The sequence below is a fragment of the Cryptomeria japonica genome, chromosome 5, assembly GCF_030272615.1.
Source record: "Cryptomeria japonica chromosome 5, Sugi_1.0, whole genome shotgun sequence".
Taxonomy (NCBI): Eukaryota; Viridiplantae; Streptophyta; class Pinopsida; order Cupressales; family Cupressaceae; genus Cryptomeria; species Cryptomeria japonica.
This window is the reverse complement of record NC_081409.1, coordinates 603,095,265-603,110,368: the sequence shown is the minus strand read 5'-3', so window position 1 is coordinate 603,110,368 and position 15,104 is coordinate 603,095,265.

The window sequence follows — 15,104 nt, the reverse complement described above, 5'->3', positions numbered from 1 at the left end:
GATGCCCCCAGTAGCTTTCCCGATAGGTACAACATTGGATACCCACTTAGGATAGTCTATTGGTTTTATGAATCTAGCATCCAACATCTTTTGAAGTTTCGCTTTGACGAGGAGTGCAAGGTGTGGATGCATCTTGCATAACTTCTGCTTTATTGGTTTTGTATCTGGACAAACAACAAGATTGTGAACTACCAAGTCGGGATCTAGGCCTGGCATGTCAGCATATGACTAGGAAAAATTGATCTTTGTTTCTGTGAGAAAATTGATAAAGTCCTATCTCTCTTGATCTATCAAGGACTTGGAAATGAACACATTCTTTGGAGTGTCTTCGGTGCCCATATTGATAATGTTTGTTTCTCTATTAGCAAAGTTGACTTGTTCAGCTGAGGAGGAACAATGGTAGGGAGGTCAAGTCCCTCATCCTCAAGTTCTTGATTCAGGTTTTCACTTTTGGATACGCCCTTTGTTTTTACTCTTTTCTCATCCAAAGGTACCTCAAAGAGGTTTTCACCTAGGAAATCATTATTTTTCTTTTTATTTTTTTTTGTGAATAAGGACATTGACCTGACTACCAAAGTATCCTTTTTCATATAATTGAATCCCATGAACTTTGTTGCAGCCTTATAAATTGTGCATAGTCAAGAGAGTCATTAGAGCATTGTCATCAGCGTAAATGTCTAAAGCAAGTTTGTCTCGTTGGTACCAATCTATAAGCTCAAGGTGAATGAGTCACAATACGTGTGAGGTGGAAGGGGTTATGGGGGTGATGGTGTTGACATGGGTGTCAAAGAAGATGTCATCTTTGTATTCAAAAGGCATTTCATGGAACTCCTCTTCATCAGAGTCTTCGACATCCAAAGAAGGACTTGAAGGGGTACCAATGATAGTGATCTTAGGCACTGGAATATTATCCAAGCCCCTATTATACTTTTATGAGATGGGATTTATTGGTGCTTTGATTCCTTTCTCTTCTGGCCCTAGGTCGTGTACTTTATAACCCATCTTCTCCACTATGACTGACGCTTTTGGATACATCTTCTTAGGTATTTTTGTTGGATCTTCATCTTCTTCTTGGTACAACCACGAAGAAACATCTGTCTCTAGACTTTCCTCATCAAGTGGACCCCATTGTTTGAAGGTGATGTCCTTGTATTGTATAACAAGTTTATGATCTTTTCTAATGTCTTTGGGATTACCCAATGTTTTGGGAGACAAGGGGAGATTGCCTATTAATAAGACATCCTCAAGTTTGTATTCTCCACAACCATTGTCCAGGATCTTGACTTTGGGCTCTGTTTGAGATGAGGTGGAGGTGACTTTAGATGCATCAAATGGGGGAGTTAGAGAGGGTCTATTTAATTGGAAATGATATGGATGCTTCCCCTCTAAGATCTTGTAGTATTGAAAGGGTTGTGGATCACCTTTTATAGTGATCTCTCTACTATTGAAGGGGAATTTGATGCATTGATGATAAGTGGAAGGAACGGCTTGAAGGGAATGAATCCACGGGCATTCGAGGAGGATGTTATAGGGAATATCAAGATCCAAGACTTGGCAAGGGGTCTCAATTGTAACAGGGCCCACTTGAAGAGGCAACGTGATCATTCTTTTAGAAACCCTTTCTGCATCTTCATAGGCTTTGATTGTGAATCTTCCTGACGTATCAACCAGGTCCTCAAAAAACCCCAATTGCTTTAGTAACTTGTATGTACAAATATTGAGCCCAGATCCACCATCTATCAAGATACATTTAATCTTTTGTTTCTAGATAAGGGCTTTAATATGCAATGGTTTGTTATGGTCCTCATCTGCGAGAGTGTCATTGGAAGTGAAAACAAGGTGTTGCTGGGCAATGAGATTTCCAATGAGGGCTTGTTCCAAAATCTTGTTGTGGAAAAGGGAGGTCTTGTGGAGCTCTAGGATGGATATTTGTGTGGGGCTCTTCCCGAGATGATCAAGGAGATCATATCGATGGGTGGATGACATGGGGAGTGGGTTCGACGGAGGAGGGACTCCTTGGATTGTTACTCTCCCTCGGCGAGGTAGTTACATTGTAATCATTTTGAGAGTGGGAAGCGGAAGGTGTGGTTCCTTGAATGACTATCTTAGTAGGGTTAGGTCTACTTGCTAGTTGACACGGGGTGGGATCACCTTGGACAATGATCCTAGGTCTTCTTTGGGAAGGGGGAGGGTTAGCTCCTTGGATAGTGATGACATTGACATGGTTATCTGCAAACTCAATGCAACCCACCAAAAATTTAAATCCCATTATATGATTGGTGTAATCGTAGTTCATGACATTAGATGATGAGCCCTTGCCTTTGTCATGCTTCAAGAAAGGTTCCTGGTACATCTTAATTTTGTCATTGTTATTACCAAGTTTTTCTATCGCTACTTAGATATCACCCTTATCAATGAGGTCTTGTATGTAGATATTCAGCTTCATACACTTTCGTGTATCATACCCATTTATACGATGATATTCGCAATACTCATTCTCATTGTACCACCTAGGTTTGGTTTGATTATGATCAAACAGGTGTTATTGGAAAAACCATCGCACCTACCTGGACAAGCTTTTGGAGAACAACCTCAATGGGCTCGGAAAGAGGAGTATACTCTCTTGGAGTCCTATTGTTGGATCAGGGTGGTCGCCCCTGAACTGAAAAATTTTTGGGAGGCTTTTGAGATTGATTTTGATTGTTTTGATGAGTATTGAATTAGTGATTAGTGGTGGTGGGCTTTGGAGGAGCGGCCACAGTTTGAACCCGCTTTGCATTAGTAACACCATCGTTGACTATGTTCTTGTTCTTAGACCAAAATTTTGGTTTGTCATTGTGATAAGAGGAGGAATTATGACTTGATATTTTATAATGCTTTAGGGTACCATCCTCTAACAAGACACGTTCAAGGGCTAGGTCATTGTCAATCAACTTCTGAAAAGACTTTATGCATTGAGATGTCAAGGGTTTTGATAGTTCGGGTACCAAATTTTTCTACAAGAATTCAATTTGATGTTGTTCAGGCATATACCGCTGGAATTTCTTGATAAGGTGTCACCACATTTCTAAGAAGTTAGTGAAATTTTTTCCAAGCCTCTACTTTGTGTTACAAAGGTCCATCATAGAAACATCATTGACAATGTTATAAGCATAGTGGGCCACAGACGTTTCTGCTAAGTTTGAGAAGGAGGTGATAGAACCTCGAGACAAGGATGAGAACCATGCAAGAGAATCTCCTGTGAGGCTCTTAGGGAAGAGCCTACGAAGATATAAATCACTATAGGAGACCTCTTGACATATGATATGAAGCTCATGGACATGGGCTCAGGGGTCCCCTTGGCCCTCATACTTTGTGAGCTTAGGCATCTCAAACACTGGTGGGTAAGGTGCAACAGATATCGATGGGTCATAAGGACAAGGACATAATTCCTCAAATGAATAAGGTTTTCTCTTGTTAGTCCCTTCCTTCATGTTCTTGATGATGTTTTTCATGTCCTGGATTTCCTTGATGATATCTTGTTGCAGATTTTGGACATGATGGATTGTGCTTGCCCCTAATATCGGGTGAGTCATTGAAGGTGCACCACCACCACTAATGTATCAATATGATGAAGAAGTAGGGATGTGAGATTGAGATGTGATGACCGATGTCACGGGGACTTGAATGACAATTGGTTGTGACCTGCAAATTGTTGTGATGGGAGGAAGTGAAGCATGGATAAAATTAGCAGTATTGTTGAGAGGAACGAAGGATTGTGGAATAAAGACATATGGTCAGGTATAAGAAGATGTCATAGAATCATTTTAGAGAATACATGAGATTGGATTAGATATTGGAATGGATGCTAAGAAGTAATAAGCTGGGATGGAGATCACATGGACGGATACCGCGGGTGTGATTGATTGGGGTTGAACGATAGGCGAGGGCGCGATTGGTTGAGGTTGAAGAATAGGTTGATGATGTGAGAAGGAACAAGGTCTCCTTGTGGTTGTTGATCAAGAATGGATCTACCAAAATCAGGGTGAAGGCAAGCTCCATTTTCAATAAGAGTCTTTAGAAGACCACTAGGACTATGTCAAATGAATTTCTTCATCATTTCTTGATTGTAAGAGTCTTCTAGGAATGTTCGCACTTTCAGAGAGAGGTCATCTTGATCAACCATGTTAGGGTCCCCTTGTGGTTGGGGATCTTGGATTTCGGGTTTCACACTTCGTATAGGATATTGGGCAGAGTCTTGATATAGGACACTAATGTCTGACATGTCATATTGTTGTTCTACCATCTTTTTCTTTTGGGATCGAGTTGTGACCAGACAAGAATAACCTTAGAAAGATTGATTGGAAGAAAAAGACTTGATGAAAGGACTTAGTGAAAATTTTAGATTTTGGATTTGATTTGGATTTGATGAAATCAGATAGATTGATTGATGGGGTCCTTGGATTAGGACACAAGTTTGATTAGGATTTCACCTTAGTCCTTGGATGAGGATTTTAGGTGGGAGATGTTGATGAAACCATAAGAAAGGTAATGACCAAGTTGGATAAAATTTAGACCTTAGGTTAATGATCAAAGTCTCTTTTCTACTAAGGATTGACTAATGATCCAAAGAAAAATAAAGATGTAGGAGAAGAGTCTTGATCGACTCAAAGGATGAGGCAAAGGTACTTGGGGTGGATTATTTACCAAGTAGAAAGGCCAAATGATTAATTGATTAAGGATGAGGTCTAAATAGAACTTCACAAGGCATAAAACCTTAGCATGAGGTCGATTTCATTGAAGGATGATTGATTAAGGCAATTGATTGAGGATTGATTTGATCAAAGATGATTGATTAAATATTGATTGGTGCGCTAAGTCCTTAGAAAAGGTTGATGATGAAAGATCAAAGAAGGGTGATAGTGATGATTAGAAGAATTTGATGACTAGATTATCCTGGATATGGAAGTGACTCAATAAGTGGTAGGTTTGGATGGAAAATGATATGAAGGTATGTGATCACCCTGATTTTGATGATAGTTGGTATTGAAAGACAAGTCAGATCATTGGTGTAAAGCTCAGACTCTTAGTTCATGACTAGCATCAAACTCATTGCTATGACCATGGGTATAATCGTGATACCAGTGCAGAAAGGTCCTATGCTTGAGAAAGATTTTGCGGTTGGTATACCAAAAATTTTGACGTCTAACGAGTTGCGCTTGTGTGAGCTTCTTCTTCTTGATTGGATGATGGATTGACTTCTTAGGATGCTTGTACAACTTTGGCTTATGATACTTGAGGCGGTCGGAGTTGTGATGTAGTTTGACTTGTTGGAAAATTTGGATTTAAGTGTGACTTGAACTTGATTAAGGTTGGTTCAAAATTTTGGACTAGGATATGACTAGAAGGAAACTAGGACATGACTTGGGTATGACTAAAACATGATGTGGGGATGGCTAGGGACTATGACTTGGACTAGACCTGACTTGGATTATGATGAGATAAAAGGCTGACTTGGGCTTGGACTATGATGATTAGGATATTGAATTGGATACACTAACTCTACTCTTGGAAAGAAGACATAGAAAACACGTTAGTCATGGACTCAAATACAGACATCAAGCACAACATGCTATCCTAGGAAGTTGGTTTAGGAGGAAAACCTTTGCTTGCTGACTTAGGTACACACCCAATAGCTAATCAAAATATGGCCGATGAGTCTCATGCAATTGATTATTAATGCTATATTAGCTGACTCCAAACACTAATGGGGGCACAATATGGCAAGTTTCTTGGGGGAGTTACTATCTCCCTTGCACAAATATTATCCACCTTTCGGAGGTGAACCAAGTGGTTTCTATTCCTAGGGCTCTTAGTAAAGATTTTCATTTGAAGACTACCCCTTGTAGTCATGCAAGCGTGATTGAGGCTTATAGCCCTACAAAGTACCAAGCAAGATGTAGTCATGCAAGCGTTATTGAGACCTAAAGGCCCTACAAAATACCCAATATGAGAGTGAACTCTCAAATAGCTCCATCCTCCGAGATTTTCATCCCAAAAGTCCTATTTATTATAGTGAGTTGGAATGCTTGGGTTTTAGCCATACTCACTTGGGTTGTTCCCCTCTCACCAATGCTTGTGCGAGTCTGCTAGACAGACCGGGAGGGCAAGCCCACTAAAGGTAAATAGCATGCAAACAAACTAGAAAAGTTTCAAGGGTCTAGATTTATGTTTGTCTATATAGACAAGAGCATAATCTCCTACCTCTACAATTTTTCCAAACATGTAAGACACGTTGTTCTTTTACCCAATTATATTTAAGTGCCTAATTAAAAAAACACAAAGTTTTCTCATATCTCCTTGGACAACCTACAAAAACAATGTATTGGTAGTATTTATGGTTTTGAGCAATGAACTCTTCGAAAAGCGGAATCTTGGGCTAACGCTCTGTACAAACATAGGTTAGTAGTCTAAAAATATGTCTTGGAATAACCAGACAAACCTCTAAAATTCACAAAATCTGATTAATACACAAAATTCTACAGAAACAACGCTCATGTTGTTCTCTAGACAACTGCGTTGAAGCGCCTGCACAGACACTGAAACACCTGCATACTCTTTGCAGTAGGGTCTGAAGACATAAAATTGAAAAATAAAAAAAATAAAAAAAATGCAAAAACAGAATGTTATTGTTGGCATGTTTGGCATAACTGATACAAATGGAGAATGATGACTGAACCGGTACAAGACTATTTGAGATACATTGTGATGAAGAGATTGAGATTCCATGATGGATGACTTTGATCAGTTATTTATGTTGTCATTGATGGAAAATGATCCTTATTCATGTTTACTAATGTTTACTTATGTTGTATTGTGTCATCTAAATCTTTTGGTCTACTAGAGAGGGCTTACCGGTAAAGAATCAAGAAACTGAGAATTAGGACCTTAACCGGTAAACAAAGAAATATTCTAATTGTATCTGGTGATTGGTAATGATTGAGGCTTTGTGGTTTTGAATGTAGGTTTCTATGATTGTAACATGTATATGAGGCTTTGTGGTTTTGAATGTAAGTTTCTATGTTGTGACAAGCGGAAGTTATGTTTATAATTTTTGTTGAGTTTTTGCCAGGGTTTAAGAAGGGTTTAAGGACCAGTAAAGAATTCTCTTGATCGGTAATAATTTCTGGTTTGGCAGAGATCTACATCAAGTTCACATGTTGATTCTAACATGACACAAACCACGTGATGTGTTTGAAAGATGTTTTGGCGTGTTTGGAGAGTGAATTTCTTGAGAATGTGCAAAGTGCTTAGTGGAATGAGCTAAGGGTTTGACTTTGTACCAGATCGACTTGTTGTGACGATTTATGATCATTCAACGACTGATATTGATTTGTAATTGATTGTAATGATCCATATGATGATATATAATGAGTTGTAAATATCTATGATGATCTATGTAGTAAGTCTTAGGATTTTGATTCCGACCTAGTTGTAAAGGTTATTTATGTCGATAAGGGTGATGTTTTGAAGTGTCAGTGATTTTGAGAAGTGCGTGAATCTGAACCAGGGTATGTGAGAAGATCTGCTAGAGTGATGCAGACTTAGAACTTGATTGGATTTGATCAAGCAAGCAGTTGAGTGCTATACACTGATCATTCACTATTGTTCTCTAACAATTACAACAACTAAAATCCCTTAACTGGGTAGGTCCTAACAAACCTCACATTGTAAAATCCCCTACCAGGGTGACTAAATATCTAAGTTCTAAATCCTCTTGCGAGGTTGATTCTAACAGATCAAAGCTCCTAATAGGGCTAAGGTAAATCGCTTAACCAGATAACTCCCAATAGGGTCTGCTCCCAACAGGGCATCATTGCAAGCTTCTAACCAAGCTTGGCTCCTAACAGGACACATTCTGAAAGAGAGCAAAATATTTGTGGGTACCAATTCCCATCATGGTTTTTCACTATTTGGGTTTCCACGTGAAAATCATGGTGTTCATATGGTGAATGCTTTTTGATGTGATGGTTTGTTTTACTTTCAGTTTATGCATGGTTAATGAGCGCTTAATGTGTAACATTGATATATTAGGTTAGCAGATGTTTATCAGTAGATACTGATACTGGTAAATGACTCTAGTGTTGATCTATATTTGATTTGGTGAAGGTTTTATGAGTCTGAGTTTCTGATTTCAAATTATTGTTAATACTGATTCACCCTCCCTCTAAGTATTAACCGGATCCTCTAAGATTAATAATTGGTATCAGAGCGTTGGTCCTCTGTGTGCAAAAAGCCTAATAGCTTGAGGGAAATATTTTATGAAAGATGATGAAGAAGGAGGGTCTCAAGTTTACCAAGGACAGCTACTGGATATGGAGTGATCATATGAAGATCTGCGTTAAAGGAATGGGTTCATAGTATTGGAATCATGTGATAACCAAGTATGTTTCTCCTACTACTAGTCCCTTGACACCGAATGAACTCAAAGAACAACAAGAAAACATTTAGGCTCTTGAAGCAATTGTAAGTACTTTTTTTAACTCTGAGTATATTGATGCTCATGGATTAGAAACTGTAAATGAGGTATGGGAGAAATTTAATTTAATTTATGGAGGAGATGAACATGTACAAAGGGAAAAGGAAGAGAGTTTGAGAGGAAAATTTCATGATATGAAAATGGTTGATGGTGAGAACATAGCTCAATATGGACAAAGGATTAAGGAAGTTGTAAGTGGTATAAAGTGTCGAAGGTAAGATTGAAGATGATACTATTGTTAGTGTTGGGAAAAATGGTGTCTCAACCTTGCATTTATGCGAGGTTACTATTTATAGTAAGTTTTCATTTGAGCATGAAATGGTGCGAAACTCTCCCTAAAGCTTCTGGTTGGTTAGATAAGCATTCCGGTAAAGTTGCGTCCCAAGGTCACAGCTAGTTTTGAAGATATTAAAGTTTTCATCTTGGAGGGGTGCAATAAAATGTTTAAACTTAATTTTGGTGACTTTAGAGGCTCCGAAACGCCCTGAAAAGTGGTCGTAACCGGCGAAGCCGGTTACGAGGTGATAGAGCACTTCGCGAGCTTTCCGGCGCTTCAAACGGTTCGTCAATCGGACACCCGGTTCTCAAGTTATGGCCTCCGGAAGTTTGTACTCCTAAAATAGGAAAAATAATTTGTATCGGATACATAAATGAGCTGTAAAAGGGAGCAACACGTGTTGATGTGTGCTTTAACATGTCATAGGGAATCTAGAAGGGAGATAAGGTCGGCTACACCTTATTGGGTGGTTTTAGCCCATGGTTTTGTAATACCGTTTGACGGTTTCTTGTATTGTATCTCCTATTTATGAGGTGTGTGAGATAGAGGTTGTGTGTAAGAGTCTTATGGCTATTGAGTTGCCTCTGAATCTTTGATTAGTGGTACTCCTGTGAAGAGCTTGCTCTACAAGTATGTTGTAATCTGTTTTTGATTGCTGAATAAAATATTGAGCTACTTTTGGAGGGTGGGGTTTTTCTCCCGAAAGGGTTTTCCCCACGTTAATCATTGTGTTGTGGTATGATTGCTATTATATCTATTTCTATTTTCTGTAACTGTTGTAATGATCTGAAAAAGTTTTGCATTACCCTCCTCTCAAGGTTAGTGTAGGAAGTTGTTTCCGCTACTTAACTTCCTTACAGTTAGTAAAATGCTTAGAACTCTTTTACTGCAGTATTCTATCATAGTGTCTACCATTCAAGAAATGAGATCCATTTCAAAAGATAAAGTCATTATTGATTCTCTAATTGGAAAGTTAACTTCATTTTAACTAAATACTTTTGATAATAGTGTTTCCAACCCTTCTGAATCTTCTTTTAAGGCTTTTGTAACCATTACATCAACTAGGAAAGGAAAAGATGTTTTTCATAATCATGACTGTAGGTCTAGTCATGGAGGTAGCAGAGGTGATGGTGATGATGAATATCATCTGATGGAACTTGAGGCATTATTGGCTAAATGATTCCCTAGAGGAACAGGTAAATATAAAGGTAAATTACCCTTGAAATGTTTCTCTTGTAGTAAAATTGGACACATGATGTTAACTTCCCTAACACTAATAAGAAAGAGAAGTTTCAGAGATTCAAAGGAAAAGGCAAGAAACATTGCTATGTTGCAGTGGATGAAGGTGTGATCAACGATGAATCAGAAGAAGATGACAATGAGGAGATAGTATTTGTTGCTGTGAAGGAAGATCTGATTGATGAGAAGTCTTTGGTGTCACACATGGATAATAGATAGTGGTTGCTCACACCACATGACTGGTGACAAAAGTAAGTTCTTATCCCTTGAAGAGTTTGATGGAGGTGTTGTAAGATTTGGTAATAACTCTCCCTGCATGGTTATGTTGGCATATGAATAGAGTATGTTGACATGATGATATTGTGTTGTCATTGATGTCAATATGCTAAAGAGTGAACCGGTAATATGCTAAAAAGTGGACCGGTAAATTGATGCCAAGCAACTGACAAGGTGAATTGATATACTGTCGAGAACCGGTATATGTGAAACAATGAAGCGGCATGTTTGTTCAAGTGAACCAGTATATTGAAAGGGGAACCAGCATATGGAATGTTTTTTATCAAGGCTTAAATATGGTATGACTACCTGTTGGTACTCTCAGCTTCAGGGTTTCTGGTTGAAGTATTTCAAGCCTGTGTGATTCAACCGATGGCATTGTGAGATGAGTTAGCATTGTAATGGAGATCAGATCGTGTTGCCATGTCAGCCTCATGCATATGAAGGATATTGCATGAAGGATGTGTAGTCTTTGCAAACAGTGGAGAACGCATGATGGGTTATCACCTCCAAGAAGCAGTGAAGAACAAACGATGGCGAATGTCTTGAGATCTGTTCAAGACTGTTGTATTCAAATGCAAAGTATTCAATGGTTAGGGTTGAACCGACTAAATTTCTCAACCTAAGTGTTTAGGGTTTAGGGTTTATGCTACCGACCTATCTATTTCCAGTAAGATCGATGTGGTGTTTCATGTTGAGGTTGTTGGCAAATGTTGTGTGTGTATCTATATGCAGAGATACATGATTCTTGCCAAACCAGTTGAGAGGATTGATACCTGCATAGTGTGTGTGCAGAAGGAAGGAACTAAAGCGGATCTACATTGGCATTGAGTGCTATTACCAAATCATTGTAATACATGTTGATTTTTAATCACTTCAACAGTTGGAAAATCCCTTAACAGGGTAGCTTTAACCAACTTACTGTAAATCCTTTAACAGGGTGACTCAAAGCCATTGAGTTAATAAAATCCTCTGACAAGGTAACCTCTAACAGGGTTTAACCCTTAATCAAGTATTCTAGCCATCCCTTAACCGGGTGATCCCTAACAGGATCGGTTCCTAATAGACCCTGTTGTAACAGTCTTTAACCAGACTAGACTTCTAAAGAGTTAAAAAATAGATTGGGGGTATTCATCCCCATCGTGGTTTTTCCTAGTTGGGTTTCCATGTGAAAAATATGTCTATCATATGTGATGCTTTGTTGTTTTCTATCAAGCAGTGAATCATGTTGATCTAGCAGGTTATTATATTTTTGTTGATAGATTACCTATCTATGCACAAGGATAATGTGGAAATGATGGAGTAGGTTGTATGGAAAGCTAAGAAGATTGACCGGTTCATGTCTTTCATAGTTGCACTATGTTTAACCGGTAGTAATCTGGTTCAGACCGATGTTAGGGATTGTCAGTAGTTTACAGTCTACAATCAAACCAGTTTAGGAAAAGTTTTTGTGCCTGTACTGATTCACCCCCCTCTCAGTACTAGTTTGGTACTCACTATTCATCATTGAGTTATTAATTGGTATCAGAGAGCCCTCCAGGTCCTCTGTGTTGTAAGCTTAACCGCTTGAGGGAAAGATCCTATTGTAATGATGAAGAGGGAAGGTCCAAAGTTCAATAGAGACAATTTTAAAATATGGAAAGACAGAGTGAAGATATATATCAGAAGCATGGGTGCTCAGCACTGGAGCTATGTTGAAAATGCCTATGCTATTCCTACTGGTACTCTCACCGATGATCAAAATAGAGAGATTCAGGAGAATGGGCAAGTCATGGAAGCCCTTATCAGCAGCTTATCTAACATTGAGTTTATCGATGTCCAGGATAAAGAAAATCCCAAAGAAGTATGGGATACTCTTGAGAATATCTATGGCGGTGATGAGCATGTAAAACAAGCTAAGGAAGAAAGCCTTAGAGGGAAATTTGAAGACATGTGGATGGTTGAAGGTTAGACCATTCAACAATATGGAATAAGAATCAAGAATATTGTTGGAGACATCAAGAGTGTGGGAGGGAAAATGGAAGATTCTACTATTATTAGTAAAGTCCTGAGGTCCTTATTACCGGTCTATGCAATAAGGGTTGCTGCTATAGACAAGACTAAGGTATCCCTGGACTCCATCATTGCAAAATTAATAGCTTATGAGCTAAATAGCTTTGATGGTAGTGTTCAGAAGACTGAATTAGCTTTTAGAGCATCTATTGCACCATCCAGAAAAGGAAAAGAAGCAAGCACCAACGGTGAACCAAGACAGAGCAGAGAAATGGATGATGAGGAGATTCTGATGGAATTTATAGCTCTTCTTGCCAAGAGACTTCCTAAGGGAATCGGCAAATACGGAGGTAAGATTCCTTTGAAATGCTTCTCTTGTAACTGGATAGGACATATCGCTATAAACTGTCCTAATGGTGACAAGAAGGATAAATCGGAAAGGTTCAAGAAATTCAAAGGAGGAAACTGAAGAAACTGTTTTGTAGCAGTTGATGAAGGTGTCATAGATGAGGAATCAGAAGATGATGAAAATGAAGATATTGTGTTTGTTGTAGTCAAGGAGGATGTGTCAGACAAGAAGGCTCTTGTCTCTCGCTTTGATAATTCCAATGAGTGGATTATTGGCAATGGTTGTTCTCACCATATGACTGGTGACCGGAGCAAGTTTATATCTCTGGAAGAGTATGATGGTGGTGTGGTTCATTTTGGTAATGATGCACCATGTATGGTCAAAGGCAGAGGGTCCATCTCTCTAAATGGAAAGAGCAGTGCTGACAATGTGTATTGGGTGGAAGGTCTCAGACATAATCTATTGAGTGTTGCCTAGTTGAATGACAGTGGACTCACTCTGGAATTCAAAAATGGAGTGTGCAAAATCAAAGAAAAGAATGGTGAACTGATGGCCACCGGTATGCAGACCAAAGGAAACTTATTTCAGCTGAATGCAAATATAAGTACATGTCTTATGGCTAAGTTTGATGATAGCTAGATATGGCATAGGATACTCTGCCATGTAAACTTTGATAACATAGTAAAGGCCAGTAAGATCAAGATAGTTAGAGGATTGTTGATGCTGAGAAAACCAGAAAATCCTTTGTGCAGAGAATGTCAACTGGGGAAAATGTCTTCCTCAACCTTCAAAGGTAAATCTTTCACTACTGACAACTTACTTGATCTTGTGCATACTAATTTATGTGGTCCTATGAAAACTAGGAGTGTGCAGGGGGATAGGTATTTTATGATTCTTACAAATGATTTCTCAAGAATGATGTGGGTCACATTCTTGAAGGACAAGTCTGAAGCCTTTGGAAAGTTCAAAGCTTTCAGAGCACTGGTAGAAAAGGAAAGTGGTAGAAGAATCAAATGCCTTAGAACTGATCAAGGAGGGGAATTCACTTCTGGTGAATTCAACAAATATTGTGAAGAAAATGGCATCAAGAGGCAACTGTCAGACTCCACAGCAGAATGGCCTAGCAGAGAGAAACAACTGGACTATGGTTGAAGCAGCTAGAACCATGTTGATCCAAGGAAAGGTCACTCACACCTTTTGGAGAGAAGCGGTGAGCACTGTAGTCTACACAATGAACCAGGTACTCATCAAGAAAGGAAAGGATAAGACTCCTTATGAGTACTGGATTGGTAAGACACCTATGGTAAGCTAATTTAGAGTATTTGGTAGCAAATGCTATATCAAGAGGAGTGAACATCAGAGCAAGTTTGATGCAAAATGTGAAGAAGGAATATTCTTAGGATATTCCATAAAAAGTAAAGCTCTCAAATGTTTCAATAATAGGACTCAGAGAATCATTGAAAGCATCAATATTAGGCTTGATGAAAACTCTAAGAAATCAGAGGGAATTGATAGTAAGCAAGTAGGAGATGAACCAGTAGTAACTTCCTGGGAATCGGTTGCAAATCAGCCAAGTGCCAGTAATTGTGCTCCTACACCGATAGATGTTGATGCTGATGAAGATGAGGATGATGAAGAAAAGAAAGAGGAAGTTGTTAAGAACATACCTAGGTATGTCAAACTCAATCATGATCCAAAGCAGATCATAGGAGACAAAGATGCAGGAATTCTTACTAGGAGAAAAGTCAGAGAAAGCTCATGTATGATCTCAGAATTTGAGCCTAAATCATTTAAAGAGGCACATAAAGATGAAGACTAGATCAAGGCAATGGAGGAGGAACTTGACCAGATAGAAAAGAATGGTACATGGTCTTTGGTACCCAAACCGGAGCATAAAAATATCATTGGAACCAAATGGGTTTTCAGAAATAAGCTAAATGAGGATGGCACAGTGGTAAGGAACAAAGCCAGACTGGTGTGTAAGGGATATGCCCAAGAAGAATGAGAAGACTATGGAGAAACCTTTGCTCCAGTAGAAAGATTGGAAGGAGTTTGTATTCTTCTTGCATATGCAACTTTTAAAGGATTCAAGGTATACCAAATGGATGTAAAATCTGCATTTTTAAATGGAATACTTGAAGAGGAGGTGTATATAGAGCAACCAGATGGGTTTGCCCTATCAGAAGACAGTGACATGGTGTGTAGACTACATAAAGCCTTATATGGACTGAAGCAGGCACCAAGAGCATGGTATGAACGCTTGCATTCTCATCTTTTAAAGATTGGATTTGAAAGAACAAGTGAAGATAGCAATATCTACTTAAAATCAGAAGGAGATCAGATTCTGATTTGTGAAGTATTCATTGATGACATAATCTTTGGTGGAGATAACAAGATGAGTCGTGACTTTGTAGATGAGATGAAAAAGGAGTTTGAAATGTCACTCATGGGGG